Raw genomic sequence first — 6990 nt, forward strand, 5'->3', positions numbered from 1 at the left:
GGACTTCCAAGGAGTGAGAGCAGCCACAGACAGATCTCTCTCATGTCCTCTCCAAATGAGCCTGTGATGGGACTGAGAGAAAGCTTTCCCCTGAAAATCTTAAGGTTCTGGCAGGTGCGTATAGAGAGATAAAAGTCCAGTACAGACCGCCGCTTTGTGGTGGCCTGGGGACAAAATTAGGCTGGGGAGTACGGAGCAACCGCACGCTCTGCGCTCTCCCAGCACTATTTTGGGTGCGTCTACACACCGTGCATACCAATGATGTGCCTTGTGTGTTGCATCCAAATGGGGCAGCGCACAAAAGCCATCACCATGCTGCTCCAGGGTGCTAATGGCACCTTGGCAGCAGTGTGAAAAAGATGCTTTTTGCAGCTTCTTTTTGGGGCGGATTGTTGCCACACCTGTGTGGTTGGCATTGCAACAATGCAGGGCAGAAAAGGGTGGTGTCTTGGTACTCCTTTCTGCCCATTTGTATCCCCTCTCACAGTCTTTCAGATAGTCTATACCAGGGGTAGGCAACCTGCGGCCTGTGGGCCGGATGCGGCCCGGCAAGGCCTTGGGACCGGCCCCAGCCTGGTCCTGCCACCGATTGCCACCAGAGCCTTTGGCCTCTCGTGTGAGTGTGTGGGGCCTTTGGCCTATCAGGAGGAGGCGGGCAAGAGGGGGCAAGCGGCGGGCAAGGGGGGCAAGCGGCGGGCAAGGGGGGCAATTGTCTATAGAAGCCTCAGAAACATGCATTTATATTAACATTTTTTAAAAATCAGCAAATTTTTTCGTGTGTCCTCCATTTTAAAAAAAGTGTCCTCCATTTAAAAAATTTGTCCTACATTTGTCCCGCTTTATTTATTTAATTATTTTTTAAAATTTTTTTTTAATTATTTATTTTTTGGCTTCGGCCCCCCAGCTGTCTGAGGGACAGCAACCCGCCCCCCGGCTCAAAAAGGTTGCCTACCCCTGGTCTATACCTAAGCCATATAGGGCTTTATAGGTCATAACCAGCTCTTTGAACTGTGCCCAAAAATGAACTGGTAGCCAGATAAATTGGTTTAACCAAATGAATGATATGTTCTCTGTAATTAGTCCAGTTAGCATTCTGGTTGCAGTGTTTTGGACACACTACAGTTTCCAAAGGCAGCCCCACGTAGAGTTCATCACAGTAAACCTAACAAGAGTTAGTCAAGGCATGTGTCACCATAACCAGATCTGCCATGCCAAGCAAAGGGTGTAGTTGGCACACTAGTTTTAAGTGTGCAAATGCACTCCTGGCCACTGCTGAAACTTGAGCATCCAAAGTTGAATCCAGGAGAACACCCAAGCTGCGAGCCTGAGATTTCAGGGGAGTGTAACCCCATTCAGCAAGAGGCAGAGTCCCTATTCCCTGATCTGCCTTTTGACTGACCAGGAGCACCTCTGTCTTTTCTGGATTAAGAGGATGTTCCCATTAGGTGAAACCCCGCGTTCTGAATCGAATCCAAGGAGTGGCGTTCCTATTAGGATCCGATTTAAACCTAGAACGGTTCTAGAGCAACCCGCAATCGTCTCCACTACAAATCGAATTGTAGAGCGGAATAAAATTTTGATTCGAGTTTTCCTCATTTAACGCGTGTTAAAAAAACACTAGGGTCTGACCTACGTTTTTCCATTGATTCGATTTAGGAACCGGAGCATTTAAATAGGAACGACAGCCTTTGAAATTGCGTTAGATGAATGGGAGGAGCGGAGTGCGATGGGGCTGTCCTTGGGGGAGTTGCCCTTTCTGTCCCCATCCGTCTGGCTGTCGCCATTTTTGCTTCCCTCACCCCTTTGTCCGCTGTGGTCTTTCAATAAGAGATAAGGATTATTTTTATTTTTTTATTTTAATGGTTTACAGGCGCTTAATCTCTTCAGCGCTTTAAGCGCCTGAAGTCCCGGCTGCTCAAGCGCCTGCATCTGCCAAAGGACTACAAGGCTTCCCCCGGTGGATTGCAACCTCCCCTCTGTGTGGGGAGAGCCCATTTCTAACGGAGGAGAGGCAGGAAGGGAAGGCTCCTCTCAAAGAGGCATTCCCTGCCTGCTTGGACACTGATCTCACCCAGGCAGGGAAAGGAAGGCTCCTTGCGAGGAGGCATCTGATCTCACACAGGCAGGGAAGGGAAGGCTCCTCGCGAGGAGGCATCTGATCTCACACAGGCAGGGAAGGGAAGCCTCCTCGCGAGGAGGCATCTGATCTCACACAGGCAGGGAAGGGAAGGCTCCTCGCGAGGAGGCATCTGATCTCACACAGGCAGGGAAGGGAAGGCTCCTCGCGAGGAGGCATCTGATCTCACACAGGCAGGGAAGGGAAGGCTCCTTGCAAGGAGGCATCTGATCTCACACAGGCAGGGAAGGGAAGGCTCCTCGCGAGGAGGCATCTGATCTCACACAGGCAGGGAAGGGAAGGCTCCTCGCGAGGAGGCATCTGATCTCACACAGGCAGGGAAGGGAAGGCTCCTCGCGAGGAGGCATCTGATCTCACACAGGCAGGGAAGGGAAGGCTCCTCGCGAGGAGGCATCTGATCTCACACAGGCAGGGAAGGGAAGGCTCCTCGCGAGGAGGCATCTGATCTCACACAGGCAGGGAAGGGAAGGCTCCTCGCGAGGAGGCATCTGATCTCACACAGGCAGGGAAGGGAAGGCTCCTCGCGAGGAGGCATCTGATCTCGCCCAGGCAAGGAAGGGCTCTGATCAATGGGGGGGGGGGGGGATAGAGCCTTTCTCCCTCCATTTCTCAAATGGAATCTGCCTTCTCCTCCAACCCTGGAAAGAGAATCTTTGGGAAGAGTGCTCCCTCCCTGCTTTTCCAGCAGCCTCCTTCATTGATCTCTGTGCTCTCTGAAGGGATTCTCCCTGGCTGTCTTGGGAGACAGGATGCTGCCCTCCAAAACCTATCCCATAGTTCCTCTGGAAAGAGCTTCGCTTTTTGCCAGCAGCCTCCTTCATTGATCTCTGTGCTCTCTGAAGGGATTCTCCATGGCTGTCTTGGGAGACAGGATGCTGCCCTCCAAAACCTATCCCATAGTTCCTCTGGAAAGAGCTTCGCTTTTTGCCAGCAGCCTCCTTCATTGATCTCTGTGCTCTCTGAAGGGATTCTCCATGGCTGTCTTGGGAGACAGGATGCTGCCCTCCAAAACCTATCCCATAGTTCCTCTGGAAAGAGCTTCGCTTTTTGCCAGCAGCCTCCTTCATTGATCTCTGTGCTCTCTGAAGGGATTCTCCATGGCTGTCAATGAAATGGAAACGATGCCAAAAGATAAATCACTTCCAAATATTCCGGATTAACGTTACGTCATTCTGGCGTACTATTGATTGACAGCTCCAAATAAGGTATGGAGGAGAAGAATCGCTTTATTTAAACACCGATTTCATGCCAAGTAGGAACTCTTGCATGTAAAAACTTCGATTTAAACAACCAGATGGGAACGATGAACAAAGCGATTCGGATAGCGGGATAAGAACAGTGTTATTTTGAATCGAATTTATTAAAAACGTTGTATTTTAAATCGTTTCAAATCTTAAGTGGGAACAACCCGTAAGTTTCAATGTGTTTGCCTTTGTCTATTACTGATAACAGACACTGGTTCAGTACAGAGACAGCTTCCTTGGAATGAGATGGAGAGATAGAGTTGGGTGTCATCAGCATACTGGAGACACCACACCTCAGAACTCTGGATGACCTCTCCCAGCAGTTTCATGTAGATGTTAAACACCATGGTTATTAGTACTTGGAAGGATGACTGCCAGGAAATACGGTGGGCTATATAGAGGAAAACAATGACAAACCATGTGAAGCTGCCAGAGCTTTTAGATCACCAGGAGAAGGTTTTCTCTCACTCTCACCACATCACAGGTGAGAGCCTTCTCTGGCTGTTCCCACCCTCTTCAACGCTCTTAAATGAATTTTAATTGTTTTTAAAATTGTAGTGGTAAGTTTTTAACCAAATTTTTCTGTAAACTGCCTTGAGTCCCACTCCAGGAGAAAGGCAGCATATAAACATAATAAAATAAAATAAAATAGCTTCCTCTGAATACAAGAAAACCCTGTGATAAGTCAGAGACACCTAGAAGGCACACAGGAACAGCAACAAACACATGACAATAAACACAAGCACATATTTGAGGAAAAAGGCGCTGGACACTCCAACTTTCCTACTGGTAGAAATGGCAGCTGTGATTTTGCTTGGAATTTGTATCCTTTGTACCAGCCTCTATATTCCCCAAGGAATCGATTTTTGTACCGTTCTCTAGTCTTTTGCAAACTTTGATCGCAACTTCATGGAAGATAAGCAGAGCTTCAAAGTGACACATTACAAGGAATTAGTTGTAAATAATGTTGCTATATGCGACTGGCAAGCTATTTGGGGGTTAGGAGGGTGTAACAAAGTTAAATTTTGAAAGCAATGTAGCAGGTACAGGTTACTTTACTACTGTACAAGTAACAGTTTCCGCTTATGTTTTAAAAGTTATTTTACAGGCATTTTAAGAGGCATTTTGACAGTTTCTTAAGCTTTATCAGCTTTAAAGTTTCCCCACCTTAAAAAGCAACTAAAAGCAATAGGCAGCATAAGTTTATTTTCTTCAGCTGCTGCCACATTGCTGCCACACTACTTGCCTATAGGGAAACCATACTTTCCCACAGGGAACAGTTGGAGAATACTTGCCCGTAGGGTGCTCTGGTGCCAGAACAAACTGCAGTTCCCAGAACTCCATAGCATGGAGCCATGGCAGTTAAAATGGGGTCAAACCAGATTATTTCTGTCATGTGGATGCAGCCTTGGATGTCTTTTGCCATCCATTGAAGTCAGCCTCAGGGCACATAACAACAATAGGGCCCAGTTCCTGATCAGCAGCAGGCCTTTTTAAATTTAACTTGATTTGATTTGATATTTAAATAGAGGCAGCTAATTTCTGCACTTTTAAATAAAGCTCCTCTTGTGGGGCTGTATGGAAAACAACTGTATTGTATAGTTTTATTTTATTATTCCTTTAAAAAAACTTTTTGAATTAGAGGAAGCCACTACCCACACATTTAAATATAATTTAGCTGGGAGGCACCATGGCCCTGAAAGAGTTAAGCACTCTTTTCTGAAAAGTGCCTTTAAGCATTCAGTTTAGAGGGGGTCCCCAAGGTTTCTGGGTGTCCCTTGGGGGCTGCAATGGCTGGACACCCCTCCTTATGGCAGAGAGGAAGAGGAGGAGGAGCAAGGTGACCAGGTGTCCTCCTTTTCCAGGACGTGCCCTACTTTTCAGCCTTCTGTCCGGGAGGAATTCCAATAGGTCCTCCATTTTGAGCATGACTAAGAAGCATGGATTTAGATTTCTATGAGTCATGACCACTGTTTTTCTTGAATGCCCTCCATTTTGCGGTGCCTGACCCTCCTTTGTGGTGAGGACCTCTGGTCACCTTGAGGAGTATGTATTTGCAGGGTGATCAAAGGTCCTTAGCATAAAGGCGGGCCAGGCACCACAAAATGGAGGGCATTCCAGAAAAATGAATGACAGGACCAAAGAAAAAGCTCAAATCATTCACATATCAACATAAATTCATGCTTCTCAGTGATGCACAAAATAAAGGACATTTTGGAATTCTTCCTGGACAGAAGGTGGAAATGGAGGAGGTGTCCTGGAAAAGGACAAGGTGACCAGAGGTCCTCACTGCCAAAGAGGACCAGGCACTGCAAAATGGAGGGCATTTCAGAAAAATGGAGGATAGAGCACAATAAAAGCTCCAAACGCTCATATATCAGTGTAAATTCCTGCTTCTTAATGAGGCACAGAATGGAGGACCTTTTGGAACGCCTCCCGGACAAGAAGGTTGAAATGGAGGATAGGTCCTGGGAAAGGAGGACATGCCTGGTCACCCTGTGTGTGTGGCCCTTACCACATGAATTTACATTGAAATTTGATACACAGTATATTGATATAATATGAAAGCTCATGCTGTCAGCTTCTTTCTTTCAGCGAGTCTCAAATATTGTTGCTATATATCAAGAGAGAGAGAATTTATATATTGATTTTATATATTGACTATATATTGACTACACTCATCCCTCCATATTTGTGTCTTTGATATTTGTGGGTTTGATTATCCACAGATTTGATTAATATGTACTCTCTAGGAATATCTAAGTCCTCCAGCGCAACTCTATGGTCAACTTTAACTAAAAGTTGCACTGAAAGACCTAGAGATTCCTAATACTCTACTAGGCCTTTGTAGCTCCTCCAGTGCAGTTTTATGGTCTGCATCTGTCAGACGTTGACCACAGAATTGCCCTGGAGGACCTAGAGATTCCTAGAGAGGTGTCCTGTCAGGTAAAAACATAAGTGTTTTTGTTATTTGTGGTAAATCCATATTCATGGGGGTCTTATGCCCGTGATCCTAGTGAATATGGAGGGACAAGTGTATTGATTTTATGTATTGATATATACTGATTTATTGGTAGATTTCAAAGATATAGCCATGTTAGTCTGTGAAATCAATATATAGAGAGCTCTTGTAGCACCTTTTGAGACTCACTGAAAGAAATTGGCAACATGAGCTTTCATAGACTTCAGTCTACTTCCTCGATGCATTTGACGTACATATTGATATATACTGACTATATAGTGATATATCATATATAGATATAGATTGATTAATATATTTAGATATTTAGATATATTGACTATATATTGATAGATCATATATAGATATATTGATTTATGTATTTATATATTGATGTATACTGACATTATATATATCTCATATATAGATAGATTTAGATATTTATATATTGATATATACTGACTATGTATTGATATATATATAGAGATATAAATTGATTTAGATATTTATGTATTGATATTTACTGTGTATTGATATATAAATATAGATATAGATTGATTAATCTATTTATATATTTATATATAATGACTGTATATTGATATATCATATATATACATATATACTGACTATAATAAATACATAAATATACA

This window comes from Sceloporus occidentalis, unplaced genomic scaffold (genome assembly GCF_023333645.1).
Source record: "Sceloporus occidentalis isolate IW3139 unplaced genomic scaffold, rSceOcc1.0.p SCAF_3, whole genome shotgun sequence".
Lineage (NCBI taxonomy): Eukaryota > Metazoa > Chordata > Lepidosauria > Squamata > Phrynosomatidae > Sceloporus > Sceloporus occidentalis.